We start from the raw sequence: 14,825 nt of genomic DNA, 5'->3' as shown, positions 1-14,825 counted from the left end.
GGGCCAAAAGCAAACTAGAGACACGGACTCGCGACAGAAAAGCCGATCAGCTGATCGTTAAGCAGTTTCATGATTGAAGTAGCAGCAGGAGAGGCAGTCGCTTGTTAAGCTTAACGCAGGAATGCTTTACAAACATTCAGAGATGGACTTACACACTTGCTTTACTTCTCTCGGGGATAACTTTGTCGGAGATGAAATGCCGGGTTGCTAGCGAAGCTCCACATGCTATCCAGACCACCGACAGGTCCCGCATGCCACAGCCACTCTATCACGTGATGCATACTGCTCCGACGTGCTAACGTTCTGAGGTGAGTTACGGCGTGTTGCAAGTTTTGTGAGGTGCTTTCGTGATATTTAATGGATCGGATTACATTTTTTATTTTTCTCCGATATCCGATCCAGTAATTTAGGTCAGTATCGGACCGATACCGATACGTAATATCGGATCGGTCCATCTCTAGTCAAAACAACCCAACTGACTCCTGTTTCTGAACTCGGGTGGCTGATTGGCTGTTTGAGGACAGCTGCCATTTTCCTTGATGTTACATAGTTTTTCCATATAAGAAATTTTTTGATTATTTCGTAAAATATTTTTCACTATTTTGTTAATCTTACTAATTATACTCTGCGGACGGGCCAGTGAAGTTCTAACCTTTGTAAAAAGCCTAAAAATGATTGCTGCCTAAGTGCAGTTGGAACAAGCTGCCTCAGTCTTTCCATATTATATACATAGAAATGCCACTGTGGTAAACTAAAGAAACCCATCGGCACAGCTGTGTGTGTAAATAAAATAATTATTAGTGGCCGCTCATTACCAGACTGTCATTTTAATAAAAAACAGAAAACGTGTGTGAATTCACAGAAAATTAAAAATATGATATTTGGTGAGTGATGCTTTTGTCAGTAAAATGACTGTAAAATGCACAGAAATGCTGTTAAAAGCTCAACATCCATTCCCTACTTCTGTGCAATTTCCACATTTTCCATCCAGGATGCAAGACCAGACCCTTTTCTGTACATTTGATCTCCAACACTGGTACAGAGAGTTTAGCAATATCCACAGAGGCACAGTCTGTAAACTGAGCGTGTAGTCCTTCTACAGCACCAGGGAGAAAATGAGGGAGGTAGTCAAAATTGTACTTTATTGTTCAAAATCAGTGAAATTATGTCCAGATAATGACACGGAGTAAATTTTGGGATCATGACAGGGAAAACTCGAGGCATTAAACTGACATTTGTACAGCCATGGCAGGGTGTGAACCAGAAATGTTTTACATCTCCATTACTGACAGAAAAGTGTCCAACATTTACTGCTCTGTGATCAGGAGATCAGTGTTTATGTTCGCACACAGGCACGAGAGAACAAACATTTTCCTTTCCCCACTGAGTTTAATGCCAGCATTTTTATGGACACTGGGGGCTTTTCCAATCGCCTGAGGTGTTGGAATATTTTCCACTTTAGCTACATAAACTGTGGTTTGAGCAACTCCTTTTAAAAAAATATTTACTGTCATGTTAAGTCTCACTTGATAACCCTATTCTGGTGTTTAAAGCGCAGGAAACAGTTTTGCTTCTCCAAGATAATCACTGCACTGTGTTATTGTTAATCTGAACTTTTGCAAGTCTTGAAGTTGTTGCACGGGTACGTTCTTCATAAATTACCACGATTACCAGCAATCAGGAGATTTCAGAGCCAGATTTCCAGAATCAATTTCAGTTGGGATCATAGTTTTCTCATGTCATCGTTTCCGTCTTCGTTATGCTGTATTATGATATTTTTAAACAAAAAATGGAAACGTGCTCGATCCGGTTTTCATGCTGTGTGCTCTCATACTTCACGATTAAACAAATTAAAGACTCGTTTAGCTCGAAAAAAGTCACATGAGCCCTTTGGGATGAAATCCTGTCTGTACGATTTCATCATGAGATTCTTTCTGCAGTGGTGTGGCTTCACGGGGCCTCCATCTGCTGCAAGAGGATGGGATTTAGTGCATTTCAGAGACACTTGGGTACAGTCAGTACATCAGCACACATCTGGAGAGGTTCTCAGGGTTTTCAATGACAAACCAAAGTTTATATAAGAGTAGGTGACAGCATGTTATGTTTTTAATATAATAACTGTGGTACATGCTGTACTCGATTATAGGAGGTCTGTCATGGTTTCACAAAGACTGGACTTAAGAAGCTGACTCACACAACCGCTGAAGTGTTTGAAAGGCTGATTAACAGCAGGATCTGACTGAATAAGGACAGGTGATTACTCAGTTGAGAGGGAGGGAGGGAGGTTGTTAACAAGTGCCAGTGATGAGAGGAAGGATGCAACTGCTCATCAAAGATAAATGTTGAACTGTCGGAGGGGTAGCAGGTGATTTCAGGTAAGTTCTTTTTTCTGGAATGAATCATAAAACCTGAATACTGATGCTGAACTAGTCAGGATGTGAGGCAGCAACTCCAGGTAACCATGAAGGAGACAAGGGTTACTGATCAAAACTGTCAAAATCAGTCAAATGAGGTTTGCCAATTTGTTACCAGAGTGGAGGTGGTGATCTGGCAAATGCCACAGCTGTTTCAGAGATACACAGCACCAATGAAGGTAATGCAGGATGGATAATCTACCCACCTGCTCACCTAAGAGTGAAGGCTATTTTATACTGAGTGTATTGCAAAAAAAAAAAAAAGAGAGATAAAAAATTCCAATTTTCTGGATGCAACCTTGTTGTCTAACATTTGCACACAACACTGGCAGTGTTGCATTTTTATGGAAAACTCGTCCTCAAGAAACTGTGGGAAAAAATGAAGTGGACATCAAGTGATGACAAGCTGGTCCTGATGTTTCTACATAAAAGGAAGAAACTGAGATTCTGGGTTCATCCAATTCTCAGAAGCTGGTTTGCTCCATGAGTTGAAGCTGTCGTACATATTTCAACACGTCAGTGGAGCAGTTTGAGCTCCTGTTGGCAGTTGGCAACTGTGTGTCTGAGGTAAAATGATATTATTTTCCGTATTCGATTAAATTTCATTTATACAGCTCCAAATCACAACAGTCACAGTATGTTCAGTACCAGTGCATGTTTTGACCTGCGAGCGCGCTTGCTGCCAAATGCAGTGATCTGATTGGTCAGACCACTGCATTTGGCAGACGCAAAAAAACCCCAACAAGGTTATTCCAAAAAAAAAAAGAATGTTCCAGATTTATTCAGCAAAATTATGCAGTTGGTCCAAACAAACCCATGAAACATTTGTACAACTGTCTCATGCTCAGTATGTAAAGGCCTTTCTTTCTTCAGAGGAAGAGGCCTCAGGCCTTCCCCAAATCCTAACAAGCTGTAGTTGTAGAACAAATAAAAATAATGATATAAAAAAGAAATAAAAATAAGCTAAAAACAAGTACATAAAGCATGAAGGCTCGTTTCAATCGCCAACTTCTACAGCGTTTAAGCGACTGCGACAGGAATGAGAGTCAGGGAGCAGTTCAGGCTTCACACTCCAAATGCAAACAGCAGATCCTGAGATGGCTTGCTGAGCTGGCGCAGCAATATCGCCTTTGTGGACATGGAATATGCTACATTTTATTCCCAGGGTTAACTGAGGATAAACGAGGATGGAGCCAGCCACAAAAAGGCTACTGAAAAAGAAATCTCCCAGAGGTCATACGTGCCTGTAAGCGTATTGTTCTGAAGACAGAAGCTTCTCTGCACAGGTTTTGTTGTGGTAGGCCACTCAGGGTTCAACAGACTTGTTTGTTTGTGATAGAAAGAGAGCAGTGTCGAGACTCCTACCAGGATTATGTGGGAAAGTTTAGTCAAATGATGGCTGAAGCACATGATATCGCCTCAGGCATTCTTCTAAGCCAGCTGACAGAGAAAAGAAGGGGTTTGACAGAGAGTCTGTGGTCCTGAGCTGCAGGTGAACAGTGCTGAGCACAGATATTTATATAGTGTCCAATCACAACAGTTGTGTCAAGGTGCTTTCTATTGTAATATTAAAACCCTACAATAATGGAGAGAAACAGACGACAATCAGACAACCCTTATGAGCAAGTATTTGGTGAAAGTGGGAAGAAAAAACTCACCGTTAACAAGAAGAAACCTCCAACAGAACCAGGCTCGGTGAAGGGCTGGGGAGGGAAACAGGATTCTGATTCTACCAGCTCTAATAAACTTAGTGTATTAGATTAAAGTCATTCGTTCTAAGATACTTATTTAAGCTGTATCAGATGCTTGTGTTTTTCCAGTAACTAGCAGTCAAAGGTTGTCTTTAGGTTACTATGATGGGCTTCTTCAGACTCTGATCAGGACTTATTTCATAAATGTAAGAGCAGAACTTTAAAAAATTGTGCTCGTATCAGCTTTCTTGGCTCAGACGGATGGTGACGCCACTGTTGATGCCTGTAATATGGATTAACGAGCAGGAAACTGTTGCTCATAGTTCAGCCTCAGAGAGAGGGGATGCAGGCTGCACAGTCATGACATGTAAAGCTCTTCTGACGGCAGTGCTAAAGAGCAGGAATGTCTGAGAGCTTGGAAGCCTTTTTACAATATCCAGGCTCAGATTTCTCCTCAGAAATCGACACACACATTTCCTTAAACTCTAAAACTTTTCCTTGATATGTAAGTGCTGAATTTCCATCATTCCAAGCAAACCCACGTCATGACTTTGACTTTATTTAGTATTTTCACGTTAATGTATATTTAGTAAGATTTGAAACGTTCATTACTTGATCTGATTTGTGCCAATCTTGAGCGGGAGTCATGGAAGAAAAAAAATACCGGTGCTTAACATACTTGTTGTGTTTAACTGATTTTATGGATTTATGACTGCAGGGCCTTCAAGTTCAGTTCAAGCCCCACGTTTAAAAAAAAACATGCAGCTGTTCGTTTGCCAAGAAGACTTTAAAATATTTAGAAATGTGAACTTTCTGACATCTGAAGGACGTTATAAATCAGGAAGAGAACCAGGACGAGGTGACTGATGTGTTGTCCCCGAGAGAAATTGTTATTCTCTTATGTCATAGAGACATAAAAGCAGCAATAACATCAGTGACATATATTCTTATTTTTCAGTTAAATCCTATAAATGAGCTGATGTGTAAATCTGTGATGGTACGATAAAAACTCGAACATCAGCTGCTGCAGCTCAACATTGATTATGTGATATTTGCCTGAAGGTAAACATTCTGTTCCAGAACTAATATGCAAATGAGTTCAGTCGTAAAGGTTTATGAGTTTGTCAAGGACCGAAGATCAGTAACTCGACACTTAAAGTGAAGTTTCTACAAGTCGTAAAATGAGAGCGAGCCATAAATCACAACACTGTCACCCTGAAGATTTGCAGCTTCTGCTCCATGCCACGGTTGTGCGTTTCTACAGTCTCAGTTACAATGTTTGAGTCTTGATTGGTGTGCACTATTTGTGAGTGTTCTTGTCTTATGAAGTTTTTGGGTTTCTGTTTATTTATTATAGGGATGATTTTTGCAGGTGTAGGGAACAGCTGTTGGTGAATCTTTATGATGCCAGTGAACTGACGTCAGTATTTGTGCTAAACGTTGCTCTCGCTTATCATTTTTGGTGTTACAACCCAAAACTCAGTGCGCATAAGCTCTCACTCAATGTATCGGTGTTTAATCCATGGATGTTTACCTGTATGACCCAAGCGGGCAGTGTAGAGTACCAAAAACTGAAGCTCCTTTAGTGGACACTTGAGGCTGGCTCCAAAAGTGAGTTGATTCCTATAGACTTCCACATTAAAATGTCCAACAGCAGAAATATATTTATTTACAACCTGCTACAAAAAAATGCATTTTTCCTTTGTGGATAGTTCCGTCCTTTAAAAAACAGCCTGAAGAGAGAATTTTTATAACATCAATGTCTTGTCCGAATATGGTTACTCCTGGTTTCAAAAGGAAACAACATGATGGCTGACAAAAGGCTAACATTGAACATCCAAACACACAGATGATGTAACAATGCGTGACTTTTATTTACGGTCCATATAGTTATTGAGTTATTGGAAGAAAAGCCTGTTCTTTGGTTCTTGGTTGGAGAATAAAAATACGTTGACCATATGTATACAAAAGGGAAAATCGACTTCTGCACTTTATTTGAAGCATTTTTTCCAGCTTCAGGCGGAGCAATACTCCATCACAAACTAATTTTATAGCTGCGGATTAATTAAATGCATTGAAAGCCTTATAGACATTGAATGAATTCCTGCCCTTGTTTGAGGTTTCTTTAGGGAGGACAGAGGACCTCCAGCATGATCGTTCTGACACTTACGAGCTGTTATGCTTCATGTTGAAATATGTGTGGTCTGCGAGCAGTGACATTCAAACCAGCAAACACTCAGTTGCTTCATAACAGGAACTTGAGTCTTAATGAAGACAATGCCGACTTTGTTTTTTACTGAGCAAACCGCAGCAGTATTGTGACGCTGGGTTCAAAAGAATTCTGTAATGATATGACTATAAATCTCAGTATATGTACACAGTTTGTTTGCTTAATCGTTGCTTAATATTGCTATTTTTTGAAATGCACGTTAATAAACCACAGAGGCTAGCTTGGAATGGAGCTACAAACTAATGGAGGCTAGAAGAATAAAAGGCTCGTGCTGCACTAAATACAAACTGTAAACAGGTGACTTCCTGTGAACGCTCATTCAGTGCATGTGCTTCAGTCTTGTCTACGGCCCTTGTATTTCCACAAATTTGGTAAATCCTTTAAGCCTCAAAATATTTTTCCTGTGGAAAATCTTTCTCAGTTTCTGCCAGTAACAGCTTCTTACCTGTAGACGAAGAATATAAAGAGCCTCGGGCTCTGTGGATAAGAGACATCATTTCTAAATGATTTTAAAAGTCAAAAGTAAGTCACCTTGCCCTGATATCTAGACATGACAAATCAGAGCTCATCGTGAAATTTTAATTCCACCTAATCACCATGATAAATAGAGCATGAATAACAATTATGAGTCAGTGACACAGATGTTAGTGCATCTGTTTAAAAGTTCATCAGTTAAACTCTAAGGAATTTTGGGCAACAGTAAAAATAAACACAGATGAAAACAAAGGCCAGAGCTGAAGAACTGAGGCCATGACACTGCACTTTAATGTGTCTGCACAGCAGCTCTCACACAAAAGGATGGCTGCCTCCTCGTGACTAGGAGAGAAATGCGTGATTGTACCACATTTTTATTTTTTCTACTGTCAGGGACTGATTGCAAGTAGCTGCAGCGACCGATTGGTTGCCCAGGTGATGAAGATATTGCACTTTTAATCACAAGGCAACATGTCTCCAAACAACTGTGTCCCGACTCAGACTGCCTGAACTCATCGACCACCAACACGCTTCAGTCAACCCAAGTCAGTGACTTAATAACTCAGTGACTCAGTTCACCTGGTTGGACTGGATTCACCTGGTTAATATGGTGATATACCTGGTGATATATCTCCATAAAAGCAAAACTGCCGAGCGCCTTTTGTCATTTTGCTCTTAAGTTGCCGTCCCAAAGCAAATGCGCCTCTATTTATTGATGAATTTATATTTCGATTGAATGAGGTTCTGGCAGGACAACAGATTTATGATTTTTTTTAATCACAGATTGCATGTAATTCCCAAGTTGACCCCATTCAACTGCAAACGGACAGCAGACTGTCTTATTGCTGCGTTATTGCTGTTTTGATTCACCAAAGCTGCTTTGAAGACAACAGCAACTGCGTGTAGTTGCAGACATGGGTCCTGAATTTGTTACTTTGAGCCTTCCACAGGATTCCTTAGTGTTAAGTTGCCGTGTGTATCGTGTTTGCCACTTCCTGTTTGACTTTGTTAGTCCCTCTCTTGTGCCTTGTCTAAAATTGTACTCGTGGTTTGGCATTTTCCCTGATTGCTTTCACCTGTGCCTCATTTGTGTGTCTGTGTGTTTTGTCATGATGTCTGTCTGACCTCACAGTGTGTCCTTTTTGCCTGTGGAATCTTGGACTTTATTTTGGCTGATTCTTTCTTTTTGTTTCTCAGTCTGCATTTGGGTTGTAATTCTGCAACACCTGACACTTCAAGAATGAAAATGCAGTGCAGATGTAATGTAATGTAGTATAAGGAGGTAAAAATAAGGAATAAAACTGGGTTCTCTTTCAAATGTACAGCAGGGATGCCAAAAGAGTCAGACTCTAAGATAGTTGATAAAGAGCCCGTTTATTTCCAGTCAGAGAATGTCTAACTCCTTAAACCCACCAAAATGTTAATTCTACCAAAATACTGATTTAAAAGTGAAAACGCAGCAGAGGCTCACAGGTCTGCACTCTGCTGTGTAATCTGGCTTTACAGGAGAATTACACCTGTTCACAGCCTGATACAACTAAAGGTAAGATGAGTCTTTTTCAGTAGTGAAACATTTAGACAATTTTTAAATAAATAAAAGCAATTTAAGATTTAAAAGAGGCATTAAAGGAAAACATTAAAAACATCCTATAAGTACAACAAGGGTTCATGAAATTATTTTTTTTATTTATTTTCTAATTTAAAATTAAATAAATTAAAAATATCACATTTGATGCAGTAAATGTTAGTATTTTATTAGGTTACTTACCTGATTATTGGGCACTCCACCCCTCTCATCCAAATAAGTTCTGGCTCCAAAGAAACAAAATCCCATCGACAACAATTATGAGGCTCTAAAATGCAAAGTGTAGAAACCTATGGGTGGTGTCACAAGAACTACATACACCTTTTATATACAGCCAAGATACAGCTGTTTGTCTCCAAGCTATTTGAGGCTGTTGCACAGTACTCAGGCTTTGGGTTACAACATTGAATCTTTTGCTGTATCAACCTATCCGTCTGCCCTGACCTATATTTGACTGAACACAGACTGACAGATAAATGTACATTTCTTTAAGACATGTTGAGGTTCAGACACCCCTCTGGCACCTTTGTCCTTGATAAGGTGATTCTGGGGATGATGACTATGTGAAGAAATGTCACATGAAACGGCATAAAAACATGCACATCATCAGTGTTTAGCTTTTGATTCATGAGAAAAAGTTTGGTCTGTGGTTTTTGTGATCAAGTCATCTGTGTCTTACTCAGCAGCATGGTGCGAGAGGAGGAGAGGTCCTTCAAACACACCCGGCACACACCCACAAAATCAAGAATGTGGGGAATGCTGGGAAACAAAGTGGTGGCGTTAGCGCACAGAGAGCAGCCGGATGAATGGAAACCTGAAGGTGAGACGGTGCGTCCACGTCACTTTGCTGATTTGCTGCCTTTTTTGGGTTTTGTTTTGGTGGAACATCTAAATTCCCCAGAGAACAGTTTCCCATGATTATAAAAGCTGCAAGTGACGCAGACTTGTGTTTATTTTCCAGAAAATGCTGTACATGTTTGCTAATGTTGCCAAATTACATGAAATAGCCTCAGTTTAAATTTCCTGGACTGCTAGAGAAAATCTCATTCGTTTTGCAGCTGCAACCTGTTGTCAGTTCAGTTCAGTTTTTTATTAGATTTCATTTGCGTCGATGCTTAACTTTATTTGGCTTTAGGTGGTTTCACTCCACTGGCTTAATGGCTCCACTGGCCATTTTATTAGGTACACCTCTTCACCTGCTCATTTTTTTCATATATCTAATCAGCCAATCACACAGCAGCAACTGCTGCTTCTTTCAGCGTTCATAACTCGAATAATCAGTCGGTGCAGTCGAGTTATGCAGAAGAGCATCTCTGAACACACGTGAAATGCAGAAGCAGATGAGCTACAGTAGACCACACTGAGTGCCACTCATGTCGGCTGAGAACAGGAAACTGAGGCTACTCAGACTCTGAGCCTCATTTCGAAACATTCGGATGGTCGGGTCAGATTTTGGTGTAAACACCATAAAAGCATGGATCCATCCTGCCTTGTCTTAACCGTTCAGGCTGGCGGTGGTGTAATGGTATGGGGGATATTTACTCTGTGCATTTAATGCCACTTAGTACCATTTGAGGCTAATTTAAACTGCACAACCTACTGGAGTACTGTTGCTGACTGGGTCCATCCAGTGTTCTGATGGCTGCTTCCATACACCATATCACAAAGCTCAGATCATCTCAAACTGGTTTTCTTGAACATGATAATAAGTTCACTGTAGTCAGGTGACCTCCACAGTCACCAAATCTCAATCTAATAGAGCACCTTTGGGATGTGATATTACGGGAGATCCATGTGATGAATAAATCTGGTCAATATTGATCAAAATCTGAGGAATATTTCCTGCATCTTCTTGAATCTGTGCTGCAAAGAATTATGAAGAGTTCTGAAGACAAAAGTGGGTCTAACTGGGTACCAGCAAGGTGTAACTAATGAAGTGGCCTGAATATATACACCCAGGGGTGAGGATAAGAATATAAATCAAACATCAACAGTTTTGCTTTCACACTCAGGTCTCTCTTTACAACTATCCATCCAACCCACCAGTCCATCTTTTCGTCTGTCTGCTGACGCCTCGACTTTAAGGTCAAAGGTTTAAAGGATATGTTTGTGCCTTGGAAGTCACACAGACTCCTGAGACTGCCAGTAATACCCATCCATCCAGGTGTGGAGCCTTCAGGCAGGCTGTCCATTTACCTATTGTTCTTGTCTGAGCCTGAGTGCAAACCTTACACGTTTAGTGTATTTAGAGACTGAGCCAGTGGAGCGTTAAAGCTGTTGTCAGTCTCGCTCTTTATTTAAACTCGGGCTGGCGGACGCGTCTTCACGCTGGCATCTCATCACAGCTTAGGGGTTTTTTTTCTTCCTTGAAGGCATCTTGGTTTAAAGTTTCAGATACTTTCTAACCTGTAGAGGCTTGAGACAGGTAATCTATCAGAGTCACAGAGTTGGCATGTCATTGCTGGGGCTTTACAGGCTCATAAATGCAAATATCAGAGAGAAGTCTTTAAATCAAGTCTCCACTATTTTTCTCTTGCGTGTCTCGTGCTGCTTCTCCAACTGTAAGCCTGATAAAATCAGATCAACAGGTTAATGCAGGTGTGTCCAACATAAGGCCCAGGGGCCAGAATCGGACCGTGAAGACTCCAATCCAGCCCATTTTTTTGGAAAATGTGAAGGAGGGCATACATTTTGGACTTTTAACTGTACTCTTTTAACCCAAAGGCCACTGATACTACACTAAGGTACATTATAGATTTCTGTACAATGGGTCATCCTGACATTTCTTCTACTTACTACAGCAGCATTTCTTTATAACATAGAAAAACTGAGATAAACTGTTGAAATTGTGCTTCTTTGTCTCATATCTCAGGATCCATATGTGTAGTTAGACTTTTTTACACTGATAGTGATCAGAGTTTCACCGGTCTGGCCCACATAAGATGAAAGTGGGGCTGTATGTTGCCCTTGATGTAAAATGAGTTTGACAGATTTATTATTTAGCTCTTAGTTTCTCCTGAGGTGGCTTTCACAAGGTCAGAATCCAGGAAGATTATTATTATTTTATTTTATGCAACAAAAAAGAAACTACCAAGAAGCTTTGGGGCTAAGATTTTGTTAAAGTCTATATCTGTCTACAATTTCAGTCTCTTAAACTCTCTGGCAAGGTTTCAGAGGTTTAGATTTAATAATAAAAGGTGCCTCTGTGTCTTTTGGCCCTAATGCCCTCATTTTAGCCCTAAAAGGTTGAAATTTGGCGCAAGAGGCTTTCACTGATCCAGCATGATCATGTGTTTCATCTGTGACAGATGGATGCCAATTAAAATGCACTAAAAGAGAAATGTTTAAATTGATTTGTGTTCTGTTCGAGCTGTTCTGGACCCTCTGTGGTCTTGGATCCTGTGACTGTGTGAACAGCGGCCACGGCAGAAAATCTAATGATAAGTTAATTCATTTTCCTGATTTGATTTTTCTAACCGCGGCATGTCCTCCTGCTCTGTACAAGACCTGCTTGCTGATGGTTGCTGTTTTGTCTCTTTTTCACTGCCATCACATTCAGAATCAGGTCAAGTTCAGTGTGAACTGATTTCTTCCTCAGTCAGCTGCCATTAGGGGTCAGCAGAGCTCTCTGCATTGCTTCACCTTGTGTGCGGAGGTGGTGGAGGGGCCGCTGGTCCACGGTGATATCATTTTCCATCAGTTCCTCTACCTCCTCGCAAAAGACAGCAGCCGCCGAACAGATGAGGTGGTGAGGAGGAGGAGGACAAGGGGGAGGAGGAGATTTTTTCCACTACCACACTTCACCTCCGGGCGACCGCGTCTGGAAAGACAATATCTCCAGAAAAGAGGTCATCAGTCAGATTCAGCCTAACAACAGAGTGCCAGTGATTCCTGTCTGGACAGCGGCTTACAACATGCAGGGAGTGCAGCGTGTGTTCATGGAGCGTGTGTTACACAAAGATCGCTTTTAGTTCCATTACATCCAAACAGCCCCCACAAAATCTCCCCCCGCTACTGCACTGTTGGAGCAGGTTATCACATAAGCATGAATTGTTGATCGGTGATGAAACTGTCAGTGACATCCAAACACTGAGAATTGTTTTGGGTTTTTAAAAAAAAAAAAACCTACTCTCCTTTTCCCCCGACTGACAAATGTTTCTCTCGGTTGTCAGGATAAAATGCGACTGCGTCACTGGTCTGCGGCTCTGGGAGCAAAGCTGCCAAACAGACGTCCCAGTATTCCCAGCATCTGCTCCGGCACAACATCAGCGAGCTGCTGACGGATAACCAAACTGTTTTCTTTAAATGACAGTTTGAGGTCCAGACTGTTTTCCTTCATGCGAGCATGACAGTTTGACAGATGTTACGTAACTGACAGCTGCTGGGATTCACGCAGGCTGCAGAAGTCTGTGTCGAGATTTTGATTTTGTCCATATTGGAGGAAAAAAAAAAAGCCAAATCGCTGAATAAACTCACCCAAATTCTCTAAGACAGATGTTGAAAAATTTTTGCTGAACTTTAAAGTTTGCTGACGAGAGTAAAACTGTTTTTCAGTTTTAAAGTCTCCACAGCATCCAGGTCCGTGAGTATCTAGTTGAACAAAACTGTTAGCTTAGCATGGTCTGCTGTTTTCAGAGGCTCAGGAGTAATCAGACAATTCACTAAAGAGTCATGGCCAGGTGAGGCCTGCTAACCCCTAACCCTTGTTATGCGAAATTAAGCAGGTAAGCAAAGCTGCAAAAACTGCAACTCTGTCTGAAGAGACGAGACGCGATTGAGTGGCGGCTCTGCGCTGCAGCTGAGAATAAAGTCAGCCAACGTGAGTCTGAAAGGATGAAACAGGTTCTAATGAAAATGTTCAGACTGTTTGTGGCATCAACATGAAAGCTGCGGACAAATGTCATACACGAATCGCCATCTGTGGAAGCTTCTTCTCCCCCGTTCAGCTGTCACTGCCGACATTAATCTGCCTTTGTTCTGTTAATTCATAACAAATGAGCGGCAAAGCGCTCGGAGAGGCCTGGGAGGAGAAACACGGCGTCTGCATGAAGAGGAACGATTCAGTGCGTATGTACGTTACAGACCCTTCATTTGTCCAACTGTGGTGGCGTTACATCCTGTAATGGCACGACTTATATTAACATTAGATTCAGCAGCCATGACAGAAATAAGTTCTCCAAACACATGCCGACACTTCTCTGGAATGTCTTTCATTCGCTGCGTGTTTTTATTCTGTTTTAATTTATTGTTAGTTTGAAGGATGATGTCTACAAGAAAAAGCAGGAAAATATTGTTCAATGTTTGTTTTCAGTTTGCTTAAATATTCATTAAAGCTTCTTTCATGTTTTATTGCCACTATGGTCTGAGGAGTTACATCTTATACATAATAAAAAGAGAACCAGCTGTCAGAACTCCAACTCCATGTGAGAAGAGCGCAGCCATCGAATGTAAGTGCTTTTTAGGGGTGACCAGCTGACCCAACAGTGACCATGCACCAACTGTCACTTACTGCTCTCCACGGTGAGAGCGAGTGGCACTTAGGGTCTAGGGTTCACTGTGAACTAATCGCCAGGTCAAACACTGAGAAACAAGTTTTTGCACTAATGGTCAACTCTAAACTCCAGAGAGAGGCTGGGGCTGAGCAGGAAGACTGAGGCTGTATCCCAATTCATGGTCTGCAGCCTTAAAGACCGCATTTTAAGGCCGATTACGTCACAGTGGCGTGCCGAAGGCTGTCCCAATTCAAAGGCTGCTCGAAATGCGTCCTTCGTTCCGCTGAATTTTAAGGCTGTGGCAGTGTAGACGTCGTGGTCCCATATATCCCACAATTCATAGCGCGGCAGTCTGTGTGGATAATTCTGCCGCAGACGCCAGAAGCGGAGCGGCCGAAGAGTAAACCGTTAAAAGTAAGTACTGAATTTTATGTCACTTATTTATGTGCAAATGTTTAATAATGAGGAACATTAAAACATTACTGTTGGCCACATGTCGGCAAAGTTATGTGACATTAGCGATGTTTGTACGCTCAGCTTTTACTTGCTTTTAAAGCCTTTAAAATATCATAATACAATATTCAACCTTAATTCTACAGACAATGTGATGATTTTGTGGATAATTAAAGTCAGTCATATATCCACAAACACAACAAGCTGAAAGTCAGTGATGCTGCTCGGTTTGCAGTCCTGAACATCACGGCACAAGCAGGATTCACTGCACTGTTAATGTTAGCTATGTTATATTGCTGCCTCTGTTCGGTGGTGTCGAGCCAAACGGACTTTAACGTGTTTTTGAACGAGCTGACGGTTCACTCGTTAAGCTGAAAGAAAGATGCTTTAATCACAGGAGTCACACAAGTGTCCACTGTACCATCTGGGAACTCTTCTTGTTTAGTACTCGTAATAACACAAACACTAAATCCTCCTTCTCTTGTG

At 41.3% G+C, this 14,825-nt stretch overlaps 1 long non-coding RNA gene across 2 annotated transcripts; it reads left to right on the top strand.

Moving 5' to 3' along the window:
* The first annotated feature begins 222 nt into the window (after nucleotides 1–222).
* Nucleotides 223–14,130, top strand: LOC309689501. Of its 2 annotated transcripts, none has more exons than XR_014271419.1 (3): nucleotides 223–308; nucleotides 9,081–9,214; nucleotides 11,954–14,130. It is a non-coding gene; the product is annotated as an uncharacterized lncRNA (long non-coding RNA). The 2 variants fall into 2 exon arrangements; XR_014271420.1 differs by having other exon boundaries at nucleotides 276–308; nucleotides 9,078–9,214.
* The last annotated feature ends 695 nt before the right edge of the window (nucleotides 14,131–14,825 follow it).

The sequence above is a fragment of the Aulonocara stuartgranti genome (genome assembly GCF_965226115.1).
Source record: "Aulonocara stuartgranti genome assembly, chromosome: 15".
Lineage (NCBI taxonomy): Eukaryota > Metazoa > Chordata > Actinopteri > Cichliformes > Cichlidae > Aulonocara > Aulonocara stuartgranti.
Note: the sequence above shows the minus strand (reverse complement) of the source record. Positions and strands in the feature narration are given on the sequence as shown.